The 20555-nt window shown below is 48.0% G+C and overlaps 2 long non-coding RNA genes and 1 pseudogene across 4 annotated transcripts; 1 reads left to right on the top strand and 2 right to left on the bottom strand.

The window, feature by feature from the left end:
- The first annotated feature begins 259 nt into the window (after positions 1-259).
- On the top strand, positions 260-14869 carry LOC110261114 (uncharacterized). 2 transcript variants are annotated; one of them, XR_014807267.1, is made up of 4 exons: positions 260-1424; positions 2284-2359; positions 2907-3054; positions 14707-14869. It is a non-coding gene; the product is annotated as an uncharacterized LOC110261114 (long non-coding RNA). The 2 variants fall into 2 exon arrangements; XR_014807266.1 differs by lacking the exon at positions 14707-14869 and adding an exon at positions 11646-11740.
- Positions 6509-6597, bottom strand: LOC146402602 (small nucleolar RNA U3; annotated as a pseudogene).
- On the bottom strand, positions 14798-20543 carry LOC110261115 (uncharacterized). Of its 2 annotated transcripts, XR_014807269.1 has the most exons (3): positions 20275-20543; positions 19262-19552; positions 14798-17791 (listed from the first exon to the last, which is right to left on the bottom strand). It is a non-coding gene; the product is annotated as an uncharacterized LOC110261115 (long non-coding RNA). The 2 variants fall into 2 exon arrangements; XR_002344941.2 differs by having other exon boundaries at positions 17786-19552.
- Between the last annotated feature and the right edge of the window lie 12 nt (positions 20544-20555).

Here is a 20555-nt window from a genome sequence, read left to right as displayed (position 1 = left end):
TTCCCGGCCTCATCACCTCGCACAGCCACCACTCTTCTCTGTTCCCCGAGCTACATCCTAAAAAGCTCCTGCCGCTCTCTCTTTCTCTCAGAACTGCTCCCCGCCCTTCTGGGAGAGATGCTCCCCACCTCCACTTCCAGGCGCCGGGGCAGGGGCGGAGCCTCGGCCCACGTGGCCCAGAGCCCAACTGGGCGGAGCCTATCTGGTCACGCCCTCGCCCCGCCCCGCCCCGGCGACCCGCGCTCCCCCCCTCGGGCCCTGGGGGCCGCTCGCAGGTGTTCGCTGGCGCCCGGATGTCTGAGCTCTGGCTCCGCTCTGGCTCCGGCTCCCTCCGCAGCCTGCGGGCGGGGCTCCCAGCCCATCCGGAGCCTCGCGGCGCCCCTGCCGCTCTGCCAGCAGCGCGGCCTCCCGGTTCCCAGCCTCCCGGCCTGGGGGGCCCCCCCGCCCAGCCGAGTTGCTGACCCGACTGCTTTCCCGCTGCCCCCAGCTGCGCTCGGGCCGCTGCAGCCTCGGCGCGCCCCCACCCCGCTTCCTGCCTCGGCAGCTTTGCCCGGACCGGGCGGCCGCCCTGGATCGCACCCCGTTCCTTCCTTCCTTCATTCTTTCAGGCAACTCGCATTCCTCGAGCGCCTGCGACGTGCCCCGTACAAGGCCTCTCCGACCTTCGGAGTGTGGCCCACCGGGGTCCTCCCAGAAGCCTCTGCCCTCCTCACCCCGCCCTGGACTCTCCTCTCTGATGTCCTGTTTCACTCAGAGGGTAGCATTTAATTGTTCTCTGATTATTTCTCCTGTTAAGGGTCAGTCGGTGGCAAGGTCAAGGGAGGGCTTTGTGACCGAAATCAGGGGTCAGTCTGAAAGTAGGGTGAGGGATCAGAATGTGGCCAGAGTTGGGGTTCAGCCAAACCGTGGCAGGATTTGGAGATAGTGTGGGTAGGAGTTGGCAGCGCTCTGTCTATGGCCAGGCTTTATAGACAGGGAGGGTGTGAGGGTTAGTGTGAATAGCATCAGTAGCCAAGATTAGTGAGTCAGTCTTTCGGTAGGGTCAGTGGACAATCTGGATCAGGGTAATAGGTCACCCAGAGACCAGGATTTGGGGGTTGACTTTGACAAGCCAGTTAAGGGGAGGAGGGCGCTGTAGCTTTCTGAACTCACATTAGTGGTTCCTCTGTGGGCAGGGGGTGGGGGTGGTGGTGACCATAGCTTCCCCCTGCATCGTCCAGGTGGAGCTGGCCTTCCGTCTAGGACACTCATTGTCCTCAACAACACCCTGCTTTGATCATGTGCCAGATGTAGGGGAGGGGTAGGTAAGGGGGGCAAAACTCTCATTGGATCAGACCATGGTCAGAATGGCAGTAACACTGGCCATGGCAGGGAGGCCCTAGGTGTCCCAGGAACCCCATCTTGGAGTCACCCATGTTTAACAGGTAAGTTGATGCTCTTCCCTGGACCCTCTGTCATTTTTTCATAAATCTAAAAGTTATCAGGGACGGAAGGGCCCTTAGAGGTCACACGTGACCCAGAGAGGAGAAGGAGCCTCCTCAGGGACACACAGTAAGTTAGTGGTTAAGACAGGGCTCGAACCCATGCCGCTGTCTACATTCTATCTAGGACATTTTCTGTGATACTCCGCCTACCCTGGGCCAAGATTTTTCTTCCCACTCTAGAAGTGGGGCAGCTGAGGCCCTGCGAAGTTTCGGGACTCACACAGCTCTGACAGAGGGGCTCCTGGAGGCTGGTGGACAGCACAGCACCTGCCCCCTACCTGAGGATCTGGAAATGTGAAGTCAGGCAATGGTGGTTCCCCAAAGCATCGTCTCCTTGTCCCTGCCACCCAGCCCCCCTCCCTCACACCCTCATTAGGAACAGATGAAACAAGGGTGGCCAAGCAAAGCTGGGGAGGGGAGAGAACACTTTTTAAGAACGGCTGGGGAAAAGCTTAGCTGGGTTCTTAGGGAAACATGTGGAACTCATTACCCCAAGTCGAGGTGGTCGCTGGCCAGCTGGCAGTTGGTCGGTTTGGGGCTAAAAGTGTGTGTAGTGTGGCACCCAAGGGCAGACTCCCCAAAATAATCGGCTTGCTCCCTGATCCAGGCTCTTCCTGAACCTGGTTTTGTTTACAGCCTATGCCATTTTTAGCATTTGGAAAAAAAAAAAAAAAAGGTTTTAAGACACCTAGTCCTGGACCGCTATGGGTTTTGAGGGGAGGAGACAAGGACTTGGGGGTCATCAAGACAGACACCCCACCACCATCTACACCCTGACTCATACCTGTTCCTTTCCCAGCAGGGCCCCTGGCAGGTCTTACAGTGGGACCAGATGTATGAAGGCATTGACTTAAAAAATATGCACAACCTTAAAGGTGAGAGTTAAGTTTTATTTGGGGACAAAATGAGGACTGTAGCCTGGGAGGCAGCATTTCAGAGAGCTCTGAAATCCTGCTCCAAAGAGGTGGGGGGAATGTGGGTGTAGATGTGATTTTGGTGAAGGGAGAGGTTCCTGCAGCCATGCACACGCTTCACAGAAGTTAGCTGCTTGTCTCCCGAAGGTCACTGCTAGTCCCGAGGAGCAGGTGTCACCATGAAGGATTTTAGTGCTTTTCTAGATACGAGGAGACGCAAGAATCGGGCTCATAAAATCTCCTGAAAGCATCTATCTATCTGAAGACCTGTTCTGCCAGTTTTCCCAGAACACAGGTTTGACTCCATAGTCAAATACAGCAGCAAGAAACTCTTCAAAAGAGGCCATTTGATAGGGCACAGCATTTTCATCTCTGTGGTAATAGGAGATGGGGGTTGGGGGCTGCCTCCATTTCAGCCTTGCAAGGCTCACAGATATTAGGGGACCTGTCAGATGTCACCCTGGGGTAAGTGTCAGAGCCCAAGTCTCTAACCTGTTGATGTCTGCAGCTCTTTTAAATCTTTGTACAAACCAACGCCGCATAGAATGGTCTTCAAACAGCCATCACAGCCCTGCTGTGCTTTCTGTGAGTTCGGGAATCAGACAGATGCTGGTTGAAAATGCGGGCTTTGTCGTCTAGCAGCTTTCCCATCACAGGTAAGTCATTTATGCTCCCAGAGCCTCCGTGGTTACTGTGATGATTCAAGTAGATGACATATGTAAAGCACCTGGCACTTGGGAGGCCCTGGGTGACCCCCCACCCCAGGGCCTGCTGGGCATGGTTGTCAGATTCCTCACAGAATTCTTCCATCATCTCTCCTGGTGGTGGTGTGGTTGGCCCAGTCCAGTCACAGCATCTCAGCACTGCCTGTCCAGCCTCTGTGCTCTTCAGAGCCCTTCCACACACATGCAGGAGTATCTGATCAGCAGGACAGCTCGGTGCAGGGACTGAAAAACTGGGGCTGCACCCCGGGGTCCCCACTCTTAGGCTCTGCCACTTCGAACAAGCTCTTTCACCTCTCTGAGCCTCAGAGAGCCACCACAGAGCCCTGCTGAGGGTTTAGTGAGGAACTAAAGGCAAGCATCTAGGGGCCTGCTAGCACGTGGAGGCACTCAGTAAGTCAGAGGCAGAGTTAGGAATAGTCCTATTTCACAGAAGAAGAAACTGAGTCCCTCAGGGGGTAAGTGATTCATCCAGTGTCATGTGGAAAGATCCCTTCACAGACCTGGGATTAAAAACCACATCTTCAGAGTTCCCCTTTGTGGCTCAGCAGGTTAAGAACCCAACAATTGTCTGTGAGGATGTGGGTTCAATCCGGGGCCTTGCTCGGTGAGTTAAGGGTCTGGCATTGCCACAAGCTGTGGTGTAGGTGGCAGATGAGGCTCAGAGCTGGCATTGCTGTGCCTGTGGTGTATGCCAGTAGCTGCAGCTCAGATTTGACCCCTAGCCGGGGAACTTCAATGTGCCGCAGGTACAGCCATTAAAACAAAACAAAACAAAACAAAAAAAAACGGAAAAGGAAAAAAACAGATCTTCATGCTCCCAGTCAGTACCCAGTTACGACTTTCTCGTTATTTGAATTTGTAATTATTTCATGACAATCATGTTTGCAGTTGGTTGGAAGGACAGAGCTTCAGACCCTGTGAGCCTGTCCTGGCTCACCCTGATCCAGAACCAGCTCACCTATGAAAGCACCCTCCCTAGAAGAGAACAGGGCTTGGGGTGTGGGGTAAGAAGGACGTGACCCAGAGGCCAGAGGACCTGGAGGCCAAACTTATTATCATAGGTACGAGGCAGTAGTTTTGTGATCAGACTGACCTGTCTCTGCCACCACTAGCTGTGTGACCAGCTAAATGACACCACCTCTCAGCCTCAGTTTTTCATCTGTAAAACTCCCAGTAGGGTCTCTTTCATAGGGTTTGTTGTAGAAATTAAATAAGACATCAGAGGTAGAGTACCTGGCACAGGTGAGCTGCTTGAAATTGGCTGCCCTTATAATTTTATCAAGATAAAGTCCAGGAGTTCCCACCGTGGCTCAGCAGTAATAAACCCAACTAGTATCCATGAGGACTTGGGTTCTATCCCTGGCCCCGTTCAGTGAGTTAAGGATGCAGGAATGCTGTGAGCTGTGGTGTAGGTCACAGACCTGGCTCAGATTCCATGTTGCTGTGGCTGTGGCATAGGCCAGCAGCTACAGCTCCAATTCAACCCCTGGCCTGGGAATTTATGCCAAAGGTGCGGCCCTAAAGACAAAAAAAAAAAAAAAAAAAAAGATGAAGTCCAGCAGGAACCATCCACTTCTTTGTCATTATTCTCATCTGTGAATCTTTTTGTAAAGTTTCAATTAAATAAAAAATGAATAATACAGATGTTCTAATACTTGGCTACTGAAATGCCTGTGAGTGCCCACACTCCTCCACCTACTTGTAAATTTGGACAAATCCCTTAACTTCTTTTGTCCTGAGCATATGCATCTGTAAAATGGGGATAATAACGGAGTTCCCTGGTGTCTTAGCAGGTTAAGATCCAGGATTGTCACTGCTGTGGCTCAGGTAGTTGCTGTGGCGCAGGTTCAGTCCTTGGCCTGGGAACTCTGCATGCCATGGGCATGGCCAAAAAGAATTTTTTTTTCTTTTCTTTTTTTTTTTGTCTTTTTCCTGTTTCTTGGGCCATTCCTGGGGCATATGGAGGTTCCCAGGCTAGGGTTAGAATCGGAGCTGTAGCTGCCAGCCTATGCCACAGCCACAGCAACAAGGGATCTGAGCTGCGTCTGCGACCTATACCACAGCTCATGGCAACGCTGGGTTGTTAACCCACTGAGCAAGGCCAGGGATCGAACCCCGCAACCTCATGGTTCCTAGTCGGATTAGTTAATCGCTGGGCCACGACGGGAACTCCCAAAAAGAATTTTTTAATAAAAAAATTAAAAATATAAATAAAACAAGGTAATAAAAGTCCTTGCCCGAGGCAGTTGTGAGGATTAAATTAGTGAACACATAGACCTCTTAGACTAGCTCTTATGTCACATAATAGGAAGTGTCCCCAAATGCTAGCTGTCATTCATTATCTTAGGATACCGTGTGAAGTTTTTCTCTATATTCTATAGCCATGTAGGCTTTTATATAAAATTGTAATGTCTGGATTTTTAAAAAATAAAATTAACATTTCAGAAAGAGGTATGGATTTTTATCACATGGTTTTGTGAGACCAGGCACCCAGCCAGCTTCACACCCAGACACACACACATGCATGCATGAAGACACATATATACACACACTTTGAAGAGGGTCATGCTATGCTGCGCTGCTTTCCATATGGGCTGAAGCAAGCCCTCTTAGCCTGAGGTACTGCCTGCCCACTCCCTCCTGCTCATCCTGCTCTGCAGAGGGAGGCTAGATGCTACCATCACCTTTCAGCAGGAGAATTCCTTGGCAAAACTGACCTGAGAGGAAGCCCTGGCTCCAGGTCTCAACCTGTCAGAGCCCAGGACACAGTCCTGGTTCTATCCCCCCTTGCTGTGCAACCCTGGGCATGTAGCTTCCTCTCTCTGAGCTTTGGCTTTTCATCTGTGAAAGGGAGCTGATTGTTTCTACTTTTCAGGATTGTTGTGAGAATTAGAGAAAAGCACAAAACATGCCTGGCACATAGTCATTGCACCGTAAATGAGAGTTCTTCAAAGCCTGGCTGTTTTTTTTTTTTTTAACTCAGGGAAAGCTATCTTTGGCCTTTTTTTTTTTTCTTTTTGGCTGTGTCTGTGGCATGCAGAAGTTCCTGGGCCAGGGGTAAAAACCCTCCCTATGGTAGTGACCTAAGCCACAGCAGTGACAACACCAAATCCCTAACCCACTGAGCCACCAGGGAACTCCAATTTTTCTGTATATTCTTAAATAAAACAGAATTATAGTCTGTGTGCCTTACAAAGTTAATGCGCTTTATTGCTTTTTAAACACATCTGCTAGGAGTTCCCTTGTGGTACAGCAGGTTAAGGATTCAGTGTTGTCACTGCAGCAGCTCAGGTTGCTGCTGTGGTGAGGGTTCAGTCCCTGGTCGGGGAATTTCCACATGCTGAGAATGAGGCCAAAAAAACAAACAACAACAAAAATCTATTAATCCAATAAAGGTGGTTTTCCTCCTAAAATCATTTTCTATTTTATTCATATGTTACAAACTATAGAAATGATCCTTGAAAGTAGAGTCTTTCATATTTTACAATGTCTGGGCACATCACTGAGGCCCACTGAGCCTCAGTTTCCTTATCTCTAAATTAGGGGGGAAAATGCCTTCCTTACAAGGTTGTTCTGAGGAGTCAGTGAGATGCTGTATGTAAAAGTGCTTTGTACCTTTTAGTGTAAGTCCAATGGGAATAAGAGATTATTATTTCCTATTTTATTTATTTATTTGTCTTTTGTCTTTTTAGGGCCACACTCATGGCATATGGAGGTTCCCAGGCTAGGGGGTCTAATCGGAGCTACAGCTGCTGGCCTATGCCAGAGCCACAGCAACGCCAGATCTGAGCCACACCTGTGACCTACACCACATCTCACAGAAACGCTGGATCCTTAACGCACTGAGCAAGGCCAGGGATTGAACCCACAACCTCATGGTTCCCAGTCAGATTCGTTTCCGCTGAACCAAGACCGGAACTCCTCTGTTTTATCTCTTTTTTGGCCGCACCCACAGCATGAGAAAGTTCCTGGGCGAGGGATCAAATCGGCACCACAGCCACAGCAGTGACAATGTGGCGTCCTTAACCTCTAGGCCACCAGGGAGCTCCAAGGTTATTATTTTTTTGCACCCTCCCCTTCCCTCTCACTAGACTGAATTCCTCAAAGACAGAAGGGAGTTTTATTTACCTTTGTATCCTCAGCATTGAATGTGTAGTAATAAATTGGATAATGACATTAATGACAATAAGAACATTCATTTCCTGAACACTTAACTGTGTGCCAGATTCTGGGCTGAGTGCATCTTGATGGAGAGATGAATGATAGACATTTAAGTTTTGGGTTCCCTCTGCTGATTCTTTAAAGGTGAAGACAAGAGATGCTTTTACTTTCCCCTTGGGTGAGTCTGTCTTCCATTCTGCAGACAGGTTATTTTCATTCTTGGGTCTTCTACATTACTTGGCCAATCCCGTTGAATAACAGTAAGAGCAATCTTTAGTTTCCTTATCTATAAAATGGGGCTAATGATCAACTTGCCTCATATAAAGGTGTCTCATAAATGACAGTAACTTTCCCTTACTCCTTCCTTTCCTCCCCACCTATCCACACCCTTTTCCTGGAGAAGAAGGTGGTGACAGGACAAGGTATTAAACTTGGTGGCAGAGAGCTGTGACCCTTCACCTCTCTGGGGTTTTGTTTCTTTCTTTCTTTTTTGTTTTGTTTTGTCTTTTTGCCTTTTTTTCTAGGGCCGCTCTGGCGGCACATGGAGGTTCCCAGGCTAGGGGTCCAATCGGAGCTGCAGCCACCGGCCTACACCACAGCCACAGCATTGCGGGATCCAAGCCATGTCTGCAACCTACACCACAGCTCACGGCAACGCTGGATCCTTAACCCACGGAGCAAGGCCAGGGATCGAACCCGCAACCCCATGGTTTCTAGTCGGATTTGTTAACCACCACGCCATGACGGGAACTCCCCCCCCCTTTTTTTTTTTGATCATGCTGGTAGATCTTTCAGGGATAATTCCCCGATTCTGGGACCCTCCAGGTCTTGCTTCCTAAATAATCTCCTTTATCTGCAATAGCACCAAAGATTCAGTTTACCTGAATACTACTTGCCCCCCTCATCATGTGCTGGATATTCCAAGTAGATTTAAGTCCTAAGTCTGAGAAGGCAGAGTTGTATGTTAAGAGTTTGACTTCTATTTTTCCAAGCATTTTCTTATCATCGTCTCATCTCATCCTTTATAAACCTTTCAAATCCTCTAAGTCACACACGAGGCTGCTAAGGCCCAGAGAGAAGGGAGGGAGCCCACCCTATGATCCGAGACACTCCGTGAACCCGTCTGAGCTCAGGTACCCTCAAAGCACCTTCCTGACACCAGGCTTTGTACTGGATGCTTCCTCACAATAATTTTTGTAAAGCAGGTGCTGCCCCCACTTTCTACATGAGGAAACTGAGACTGGGGCAGGTAAAAATCACTTGCCCAAGTCACACAGCATGGAAGATGGAATCGTGATTTAATTTAATACCCTGAGGTCTCAAGCTTTGCTGTTTCTTTCTTTCTTTTCTTTTTTTGAAAAATTTTTTAATGGAGGTTCCCAAGCTAGGGATCAAATCGGAGCTGCGGCTGCCAGCGTACACCACAGCCACAGCAACGCTGGATCCTTAACCCACTGAGGGAGGCCAGGGATGGAACCTGAGTCCTCGTGGATATTAGGATTCATTTCCACTGTGCCACAATGGGCACGCCCTGTTTTGGAGCCTCAGAGATAGCCTTCTCTGAGTCTCTGCAGCAGTAGTGTTTTAGCCCAAAGCAAAGAGTGAGTTCCAAGTCTGACCCCCACACCCAACTCTCTCAGCCCCAGCAGAAGCCAGGGTCAGGGGATTCATGGAGCAGGGCACACAAGGGCCCTGCATGCAGTGATATGCATGGAGGGCCCCCCATCCCTAAATCCCATTGTCTCCCCAGAAGACAATACAGATAAAGGACCCAGCCTAGTGGGCTGCCTGCATCAATCTGTAACCATGGAAACCCCTAGAGAGACATTTCCAAAGCCCTTCCCATCACCCTCCACCCTGCAGCTGTGGCTCCTGGGAACCCAGCCTCCAGCAGGAGGGGCATTGCTGATAATTACCCCACCACCACCACCAAATATGACAGAGTTGAGCTCCCCTAACATGTATCCTCCCTGAGCTAGTGTGGGCAAAGAGGCCCTGGTTGGGTTTAAGGCCTTAACCTTATTTCTCTTGCAAGAAAGTTAGTTCCTGTGAGACTCCACACCGGTGAGATGGCATTGATTGGCACAAGGTTGGGCATGGGGAAAAAAAGACCTCAGCAGAATTCTTAACCTTTGAATAGGGCCCCTGGGGAAGGTATTAGGTCTTCAGCGCATGACTGCCCCTTAGTGGCCAGTTGCTGCAATAGTCAGTTTCGGCTCTAGATAAACAAAAACTATTGCTTCTTTTTTCTGAGTATCTCCTGGGTTCCAGGCGCCCACACAAGTTAGATCTAAACCTCACAACTGCCTTGTGAGGTGAGTGTGCTTATCCTACTTACATATGCTGAAGCCAGGGCTTTCAGATGATATCCAGAAGGAAATTTAGATGGCAGAGTGGTTGAGAGGGTGATCTCAGACTGTCCTGGCTCAAAATCTGCTCCACCATCACCTGCCTTATGATCTTGGGAAAATTACCTAAACACTCTGAGTCTCAGTTTCTTCATCTGTAAAGTGGGAGTGATAACAATACACACTTCAAAGGGATGTTATGAGGACTTTACAAGGTCAGAACAAGTGGCACATTGTAGATAAAACTCTCTGCCCTGACATTTCTTAAGCTGTGTGCCTTCAGGCATATCATTGAGCTACTTCTGGCCTTAGTTCTTTCACCTGTAAAATGGGGCTAATTGGGACTTCCTCTTAGGGCCATTTTGGTAACTAAAGTGAATTTGGGGTATGAATGCTTTGCTACTGTTAGTATCATTCTTTTTCTTTTTTGGCCACACCCATGGTATACAGAAGTTCCTGGACCAGGCATCAAATCCAAGCCACAGCTGCCACAACCCTGGATCCTTAACAACCAGGTTGGGGATCAAACCCACTCTGCTGCAGAGATAGCGCTGGATCCCTAACTTGCTGCACCACAGAGGGAACTCCGATTAGTATCATTTTTAATCTGCCTTTTGGGGGAAGAATGATCATAGGGGCAGTGATGAGCAGAGGGTGCTCTCCTCGCTCCACAGGCCAGGAGAAGGAGATGTCTGAGAGTTCTGGCCCCTGCGACCTCTGGCTTGCAGTCTTAGAGCCTCTGACGGTGATTTTCCTGGGAAGAGATTGGGAGTGGCCTCTTAACTATTCCAAAAATCTTTCACTGAATTCAGTTCAGTAAGCAATTCTTGGGCTTCTCTGGGATGGGCACTGGGCTGGATGTTAGGGTGTGAAGATCAAGACAAGGAGTGGCTTCAATCGGACTGAGAAGGACAGAACAGAAATAGAATTACAATGTGAAATGATGACAGAGGCCTAACAGGACAAGGGATCAGAGTCAACTTCTGAGGGATGGGTGCTGTCACCTATTGCCCCTCAATCTCATGCTGTGGCCTACACCACTTGGTCTCCCAAAGAATGTCTTGCTTATTTAAAAAAAAAAAATATCCAAGTCTTATCTCCATTCTTTTCTTCCTCCCTTCCTTTCCTTCTTTTTTTGCTTTTTAGGGCCACACCAGTGGCATACAGAGGTTCCCAGGGTTAGGGTCAAATCGGAACTGCAGCTGCTGGCCTACATCACACCTACAACAAAGCAGAATCGACCTGTGTCTGCAACCTATACCACAGCTCACAGCAACACTGGATCCTTAACCCACCGAGCAAGTCCAAGTATTGAACCCTTATCTGAATGGGTACAAGTCAGGTTCTTAACCCACTAAACCACAACAGGAACTCCCTGAGCCTTATTTTTCAATGTTAGCAACTGCTCTGGATTCTTGGGGTTTTTTAAATTTGTTTCTGTGGCTGCACCCACATGTGTAGAAATTCCCTGGCCAGGGTTTGAACCCACCCCACGGCAGTAACCTAAGCCACAGCAGTGACAATGCTGGTTCCTTAACCCGCCGAGCCACCAAGGAACTCCTGATCTAGAGTCCCGATGTTTCGGTCCCAGGTTTGAATTCTGTTAGACTGAAGAGTTAAAATACACCCACTTTCACTGAGCACCGTTTGAGATCACGTATACAAATAGGGTACACAGCATGTTCAGTGACTTGTGTATCTAGAAACTTGTGTCTGAGAGCAGGCCTTTTTATTTCCTGGTGGAAGAGGTGGAGAGAAGCACCCCAAGCAGAGAGAACAGCATGGGCCAACATGGAGAGCAGGGAGGTCAGAGGGGGTGTCAGAAAAAGTGTGTTTGATCAGAGGGGCTGGCAGAGGGTGGGGTGGGGTGGGGTGGTCAGGCCATACTGGGGAGCTATTTGCAAGACCTTAAGCCAGAGAGTGACAGAGTTAGGTGTGTGTTTTAAAGAGTTCCTTCGTAGAGAATATATCTACGTCCAGATGGCCATTAATTCCTAACCCCCTGTGACTCAGTTTCCAGGAAGAAGAGGGCAAAGAAACCATGAGACTTATGGGACATTTCCACCCCTAGGACCCCTATTGGACAAGGACTAATATTTGGTAACTGGGTAAGGCCAATGGGAGAAAACCACATCTTTCTGGACCTCACGTTGGTACCCCTCCCATCTTTAAGGGATAAAAACCCCTATAAGACCATGGGGGGGGGCTCTTCTCCCCCTTCTCTATTAGCTGTCCTGGGAGCTATTTGCTTTCCAGTAATGAAGACTTTGCTTGCATGGAGTTCCCGTCATGGTGCAGAGGTTAGTGAATCCGACTAGGAACCATGAGGTTGCGGGTTTGATCCTTGGCCTTGCTCAGTGGGTTAAGGATCCAGCGTTGCCATGAGCTGTGGTGTAGGTCGCAGACACGGCTCGGATCCCGAGTTGCTGTGGCTCTGGTGTAGGCTGGTGGCTACAGCTCCGATTGTACCCCTATCCTGGGATCCTCCATATGCCATGAGAGTGGCCCAAGAAATGGCACAAAGACAAAAAGACCAAAAAAAAAAAAAAAAAAAAAAAAAAAAGACTTTGCTTGCTTGCAAAAAATAAAAATAAAGACTTCCTTCAGAAAAGGGAGGGAGTAAGTTGATGATCCCATGAATTGTAGGTCGTGCTTCCCCAAGTTCCTCTGGGCACCTCTAGTGGCAGAGTGGGGCCACATCCACCATACCCAACATCTGTGAAAAATATCTTCAGGGTCTGGAAACATCTGGAAGGAATCTGGCCAATCTGATTGCCGTGGCATTCCCAGCAGGGCTGCATCTTTCACATTCTTTTTCTCCTCCCTCAAGTCCATAGGGAGTTAACCTGTTGGATAGGTAGGGAGTGCCCATTGTGGCTCAGCTGTAAAAAATCCAAATCTGAATAGCATCCATGAGGATTGCGGGTTCAGCCCCTGGCCTTGCTCAGTAGGTTAAGGATCCGGCATTGCCACAAGCTGTGGCATAGATCGCAGACGCGGCTCAGATCTGGCATTGCTGTGGCTGTGGTGTAGGCAGGAAGCTACAGCTCCAATTCGATCCCTATCCTGGGAACTTCATTATGCCACAGGTGTGGCCCTAAAAAGCAAAGCAAAACGAAACAAAACAAAAACAGAACTTGTTGAATAGGTAGTCTCTCATGCTTTTGGCAATTACCAGAGTTCACCTCTAGATGGCAGCCTTAACCCTTAAATGGTGCCAGCTTCCACCCAAAGGCCAGAGAGGAGAGAAAATGAACAAATGTGAAGGATGGATGGGCAACCACCCTCTCAGTTGTCCATCATCATCTCCGTTTTACAGTTGAGAAAACTAAGGCTCTGAGAGGTGAAGCCACAAGTCCAGTGTCACACAGGTTGGTGGGCCCAGTGGAACTCATCCTCCCTGAGCCTTAGTTTTCCCATCTGTAAAACAAAACTGATCCACCCCTGGCAACGCTAATCTACTTTCTGTATCTATAGATTTGCCTTTTCTAGACATTTCATATAAATACAGTAATTTGCCATGTAGCCTTTTGTGTCTGGTTTCTTTCACTTAGCATCATGTTTTCAAGGCTCATCCATATTGTGGTGCACTCAGTACTTCATTGCTTTTTATGACTGCATAATATTCCTTTGTATGGATAGACCAGATTTCTTTATCCATTCATCAGCTGATGGACATTTGGGTTGTTTCCACATTTTGCTTATTATAAATATTGCTGCTATGAACATTCACGTATATGTATTTACATGAACATTTGTTTTTGGTTGTCTTGGGTATCTGTCTAGGAGTAGACTTCCTGGGTTATATGGTAACTCGGTGTATAACTTTTGAGGAACTGTCAAATGGTTTTCCAAAGTGGCTACACCAATTTACATTCCCACCAGCAAGGTATGAAGGTTCCAATTTATCCATATCCTGGCCACCACTTGCTATTGTCATTCTTTTTGATTACAGTCACTCTAGTGGGTGTAAATCTTGTTATGGTTTTGATTTTCATTACCTTGATAAATAATGATACTGAGCATCTTTTCATGTGCTTATTGGCCTCTGTATATCATCTTTGAAGAATTGTCCACTCAAATCCTTTATCTTCTCAATATATTTTGGTAGTATTATTCCAAACACACACACACGCACATACCATCTTGAATTTGCTTCAACCATCACAATAGTCCTATGAGGGCAGCTGTGATTAGCTCATTTCTCAAGTGAAGAAACTGAGGCCCAGAGTAGTGGAATGATATACCCAAGAGTGCACAGCTTAGGGAGTGTTAAGGCCCAGAGTTTTATTTACTTGGCAAACATTCGTATAGTATTTACTATGTGCCAGTCCAGAGATGTCATGGACCTCACTTTCCAACAATTTGCCAGTGAAAGTATTATTGTCACTAGCAGAACCTCCCTGACGCAGAAACTTATTTCTTTCCAAAAAAAAAAAAAAAAAAAAAACTTTTTACTCCAACTGCTGAGGTAATACTTTATTTTTTACTTTTTAGGGCCACACCTGCGGCGTATAGTTTCCAGGCTAGAGGTTGAATTGGAGCTGCAGCTTCCAGCTTATACCACAGCCACAGCAATGTAGGATCCGAACCATGTCTGCAACCTACACCACAGCTCACAGCAATGGTGGATGCCAGGGATCAAACCTATATCCTCATGGATACTATTCGGGTTCATTACCATTGAGCCACAATGGGAACTCCAATACATGCTTACTTTAGAATGGTTGGAAAAGGAGTTCCCGTCATGGCGCAGTGGTTAACGAATCCGACTAGGAACCTCAAGGTTGCGGGTTTGATCCCTGGCCTTGCTCAGTGGGTTAAGGATATGGTGTTGCCGTGAGCTGTGGTGTAGGTCACAGATGCGGCTCAGATCCCACGTTGCTGTGGCTATGGCGTAGGCCGGTAGCTACAGCTCCAATTAGACCCCTAGCCTGGGAAGCTCCATATGCCACAGGAGCGGCTCAAGAAAAGACAAAAAGACAAAAAAAAAAAAAAAAAAAAAGGTTGGAAAAGACTGTACAGAGAAGCACAAAGACGATGGAGCAGACATTTTCCTCTCTTCCTCCCACAGCTCCGTCTTATTTTGAATTTTTGTGAACGGACACCACAGTGGGGAGCCCCAAAACAAGAGGTCTGTGCTTTCAGGAAGCTACTATCAAGCATTTTGTATTTAATAAGTAGGACTTTGAATCGAGGGAATCAGAGGCATTTTTAGCAGATACACCAGGCACAAGGTACACCAGCTGGGATGCAAGTTTGCTTTGGTTTGGGGGCTTTTCCAGGGCATTGGGGTCTGTCTAGAACGGGGGCTCCCTCCCTTACCAGCTGTGCAGCTTCAATTAACGTCCCTCATGCCTCAGCTTCCTCATCTGGAAAATGGGACAAAGCACCCCTAACATATCCAGCTGTGGGCACACTCTTCCCAGCCCCAACAATGTCTGCAGCACTGGAACCTCTGCTTCACTGGCAGAACATACCATACCCTCCTTCAATGGGATTGGTTCTGGGGCTGAGTTCTATGTCCAAAATAGCTCAGAGATCTGAGTGCAGATTCTGGTTTCATCTTTAGCCAGCCCTTGGTGAAGTCCCTTACATATCTGAGACTCAGTTTCCTCAATGTACCTACGTTGTAGGCCAGTTGGGAGGTTTCAATATAACGAATGCATGTAAATGCCAGGCTGGTGCTTTACACTGAGGAAGCGCTCAGGAAATGTAAGCTCTTATCTCCATCATCACTTACTGCGGGCCTACTGTGTCCCTGGCCTTCTCGGAGAGGAGGGCATGAAGGTGAAAACAAAGCATGGGTCCTGCTCCCAAAGGGTTTGAAGTTTTATTGGAGGTCTGACTTTCGACGCTACTCCTGCCATTCTGCCATTTGAGTTGGGCCTTGAAGGATGGGTAAGATTTGTCACATGGAGGAGTTCCTGTTGTGGCTCGGCAGAACAAATCTGACTAGTATCCATGAGAACGCAGTTTTGATCCCTGGCCTTGATCAGTGGGTTAAAGATCTGGCATTGCTGTGAGATGTGGTGTAGGTCGCAGGCACGCCTTGGATCCGGAGTTGATGTACCTGTGGCATAGGCCAGCGGCTAGAGCTCTGATTGGACCCTTAACCTGGGAACCTCCATATGCCGTGGGTGTGGCCCCAAAAAGACAAAAAAAAAAAAAAAAAAATTAAAAAAAAAAAAGACTTGTCACATGGGGATGGAAGGAAGGAAGGGGGCCTTGTGGATATGGAGCCATGTAAGCCAAGCCTGGGAAACAGAAGAGTATAGGGCATGAATGGCTCAGTGGAAAGGAACCCCTCTAGTTTCCATGAGATTGCAGGTTCAATCCCTGGCCCTGCTCAGTGGGTTACCCTGCTCAGTGTCATTGCCCCAAGCTGCAGTGTAGGTCACAGGTGTGGCTCGCATCTGGCGTTGCTGTGGCTGTGATGTAGACAGGCCGCTACAGCTCTGATTCAACCCCTAGCCTGGGAACTTACGTATGTCACAGGTGTGGCCCTAAAAAAAAAAAAGACAAAAAAGACAAAAAAGAAAGAAAGAAAATTGCAGGAGTTCCCATCGTGGTTCAGTGGTTAATGAATCCAACTAGGAACCATGAGGTTTCGTGTTCTATCCCTGGCCTTGCTCGGTGGGTTAAGGAACCGGCGTTGCCATGAGCTGTGGTGTAGTTTGCAGACACGGCTCGGATCCCGCGTTGCTGTGGCTCTGGTGTAGGCTGGTGGCTACAACTCCGATTCGACCCCTAGCCTGAGAACCTCCATATGCCGTGGGAGCGGCTTGAGAAATGGCAAAAAGACAAAAAAAAAAAAAAAAAAAAGGCAACTATTTTAGTTCAGTTCCATATGAGGCCTCTCTGGTCCATCTCACACAAATCTCAGTGGAAAAATATATTTATATATATATTTTTGCTTTTTATGGCTGCATCCACAGCATATGAGAGTTCCCAGGCTAGGGGTCGAATTGAAGGGGCAGCTGCCTGCCTACACCACAGCTACAGAAATGCCAGATTGGAGCCATGTCTGTGACCTACACCACAGCCCACGGCAACTCCGGATCCTTAACCCACTGAGGGAGGCCAGGGATCAAACCCGCATCCTCATGGATCCTAGTTGGGTTCGTTAGCCACTGAGCCACGAAGGGAACGCCATCAGTGAAAATATATTAAATACCTATTATGCACTCCTCAGAGGACTCCCTATCCAACACCTTAATGACTCCTCATTGTAAGTGGAAAGGTCACTTTTGCCATTCCCATTTCAAAGATGAGTAAGTTGAGGCTCAGAGAGGTCCAGCAACCTAAGAGCACGACGCTAAGGAAGGAATGGGGCAGGAATTCAAATTCAGGGTGACAGACTGCAGATCTGTGTCCCACACCTCTTACAAGAATTAGTCAGTTCCCAGGCAGTGAAACTCTAAAGCCAGCCCCAGCTGCCCGAAACTCAACCACAGAGAGCTGGCTCTCAGCCCCCTTGCTGGCTCCCTTCGTTCCTCTCAGCCCCACCCTGCCACCCCCATTTCCCTTCCTGGCCCTGGGGCCCTGCTCCTTTCCCAAACCTGCTCTGCCACAATTCCTTCCAGGTTCCCTCATCTGTAAAATGGGGATAATAATAGTGCCCGTTTCAGAGGGTGTCATGAGGATCAGAGGAGCTTGGCACATAGTAGGTTACAGAAATATTAATGGTCATCATCTCCATCTTTTTTTTTTTTTTTTTAGGGCTGGACCAGGGCATATGGAGGTTCCCAGCCTAGGGGCTGAATTGGAGCTGCAGCTGCCAGCCTACACCACAGCCACAGCAACACGAGATTCGAGACACAGCTGCAGCCTACACCACAGCTCATGGCAATGCTGGACCCTTAACCCACTGAGCAAGGCCAGGGATGGAACCTGAGTCCCCATGGATACTAGTTGAGTTTGTTACCTCCGAGCCACGACAGGAACTCCACCAACATCATTTTAATAATATCCCTGAAGTCCTGTGACATTAGCCAAGCAGAAGCATTATCAATATTTGATGATTGAGGAAACGGGACATTGAGAGGTGGAGCAGTAGCCTGTCCAAGGGCGCTCAGCTGGAAGGGTGGAGAGTGGGGCTTGAAGCTGGGCCTGCTGAGTCTCTGACTTCAGATCTAATTCATTTCTGCCAGTTTTTGCTGGGAAGATGAGTGAATCATTTAATCAATATTTGTTAGCCATCTTCTGCATGCCAAGCCAGGCTCTGGATGCTGAGGGGCATGGAGAAATACCACCTGGTCCCTTGATGGAACTTACCTAACAGATAAACATGACATGAAAACAAAGCTTCGTTTGTTGAGGTAGAACACAGGAAAGGTCCCAAGAGGGAAAGAGGCACTCTGACCATGAGAGGGGAGGCAGGCGGGGAAGGCTTCCTGGAGAAGGTGACATTTAAACTAGGTCATGAAGCTTTTTCCAGTGTGGCTGCTGAGGAAAGAAGGCACCCGTCAGCCGTATGGATGGGGCAGCAGTGCCTAGGGGCCTGTCACCAGGCTCTTCAAGGTGCAAAAGAGCCTATAAAGTTGAAGGCGAATGAAGATTGTCATGACAAATGTTTTCCCAAAACTTATCATCAAAGATGGCTGTAAGAAAACCACTAAGAGCACAACTGCATGTAAGAAGCGTATGGGTACTTGCAGATGAATGTTCAGGTTCTTAGCTGTGGTGTTTAAAATTTCCTCATTGGAGTTCCCATTGTGGCTCAGTGGTAACAAACCTGACTAGTATCCAAGAGGACGCGGGTTCGATCCCCGGCCTCATTCGGTGGGTTGAGGATCCGGCATTGCCATAAGCTGTGGTGTAGGTCTCAAACAATGTATGTTGCAAATGTGGTTGGGATCTGGCTTTGCTTTGGCTATGGCTAGGCTGGTAGCTACAGCTCCGATTCCACCCCTAGCCTAGGAACTTCCATATGCTACAAGTGCAGCCCTAAAAATACCAAAAAAAAAAAAAATTATTTAAAAAAAATAAAAATTCTTTATTGCCTGAAAGGTGAGGCATAAAATATTATGGAATAAAAAATGAAGACTTGGTCAAGAAGACATGCATTGAAGCAAATGATGAAAATTAACATTTTATTTAACATTCATTGATCAGCTCGCAATAAGTTATGTAGAAAAATACATGCTTGAATGATTTTAATGGCTAAGGAATAAAATAAAATAGTAATATCAAAAAAAGTAAAATAAAAAAGTAATATCAAAAAAGTAAAATAAAAAGTAAAATAAAAAAGTAATATCAAAAAAATTAACTGGGAGCTCCCTCGTGGCTCAGTGAATTAAGGATCCTGCATTGGCACTGTGGCGCGGGTTTGATCTCTTGCCAGGAAACTTCAATATGCCGTGGGTGCGCCAAAAATAAATAAATAAGTAAATAAATAGGCTGGGCCATGAAAGTCCAGTGAAATGCATAGACTGGAGTAAAGGGGTCTGTGTACTAGAGATAAGGCCAGAGATGTAACCACAGCTGCTGTTTCTTAAGTGCCTAAGGAACTAGGCTGGGTGCTGAGAGCTTTACATGTGGTATCTCATGAGATTCCCCCACAATCTTATGAAGTGAGTGTCACTAGGGATAAGGAAACCCGAGCTCAGAGAGTTTACAGAACTTGCCTGGGGTCACACAGCTAGTGAAGTGACAGTGCCTGGGATTGAACCCAGGGCTGTCTGCCACAAAGTCTGGGTTCTTCATCCCCATGAATTATTACCACCTCATCCTGGAGATCTGAGGATCCGGTAGGTAGTAAGCTGGAGACTGACTCCAGAGTGCTTCGAATGCCAGGCTCAAACTTGTATAAAAATCACACAGCACCAGGCAGGAATCAGCAGATATGGAATTTAGCAGCAACTTCTGGAGCCTCTGCCACTCACTAGCCAAGGTCTCTTCTCTGAGCCTTGGCCTCCCTAAATTTGGAGAGATGAGGAATGTAAATGGATTATCAGCAATGAGGGAAGGAAGACCTGTGACTAAAGGATTGTTTAGGAGAAACCTGGAGATGTGCAATTATTTACTGAGTGATGGGCTCTGGGCATACACTGTGAACAGGTTGGAGCCCTGCAGTCTGAACTCCCAAGCAAGCCTGCAAGGGGCCAGGCACAGCTTGGGAGAGTGAGGGAGGAGACTTTTATTGGAACAAATAAGGGCCCAGGAGCTGGCCTGTCCCATGTTGAACTGCCAGACCTCAAGTCGCTGATCTCTCTGTGTGACCTTGGGCAAGTTACCTAGCCTCTCAGACTGTCCATCTTTGCCACGAAGAACATTGTTCCTCTTCTGAGGGTTGTTGGATTAAATTAAATGAAATAAAACGAAATCATCTAGCCAGGTGCTTAGCATAATCAATATGCCAGGTTATGGGAGCTCAATAGATGTCAGTAGCCCCCTTTGAAGAGGTACAAATGTTAGGTTCCGTCTTTCACCCTCTTGCCAGGAAAGAGTACAGGTTCCTGGCTTTCAGTTTCATTTTGGCTCTCATTTCATTTCATTTCATTTTAGCGGGGGGAAAAGGATATAAACACACATATGTTATCTGAACTATACGCAAACAAAAGGCCTGCGTCCTGGGCAGTGTACTGCTTGCTGGGTCTGGGCTCTGGTCAGGACTCCACGCCAAAGTGTTTTCCCTCACCTCCAGGGAATTCGGACCCAGTCCTCAGCTTGCGGCTGCCTCTACCCTGGGCGGGAACCATCCTCTCAGTCTGTTTCTCCCTCAGCTAGCGCTGGCGGGCGCCGAGCAACAGCAGGTGTAGCGGCCCCTTTAAGCCCCAGGCTCTTGTTGTAATCACCGCCTAGGGGTCGGGTCCTTTCCGGGGGGTGGAGCCTTTGCCTGTGTCAGCGACCAATCAGAGCGCGGCATTTTCCGCGGGAGATCCGAATTTCGCGGCACGCAGTTTCGCGCTAAAAAAAAAA

The sequence above is a fragment of the Sus scrofa genome, chromosome 6 (assembly GCF_054392235.1).
Source record: "Sus scrofa isolate SSC_HxYL_T2T_F1_AM1 chromosome 6, Sscrofa_HxYL_maternal_Yorkshire_Landrace_v2.0, whole genome shotgun sequence".
Taxonomy (NCBI): Eukaryota; Metazoa; Chordata; class Mammalia; order Artiodactyla; family Suidae; genus Sus; species Sus scrofa.
This window is presented reverse-complemented; position numbering and strand designations above follow the sequence as displayed.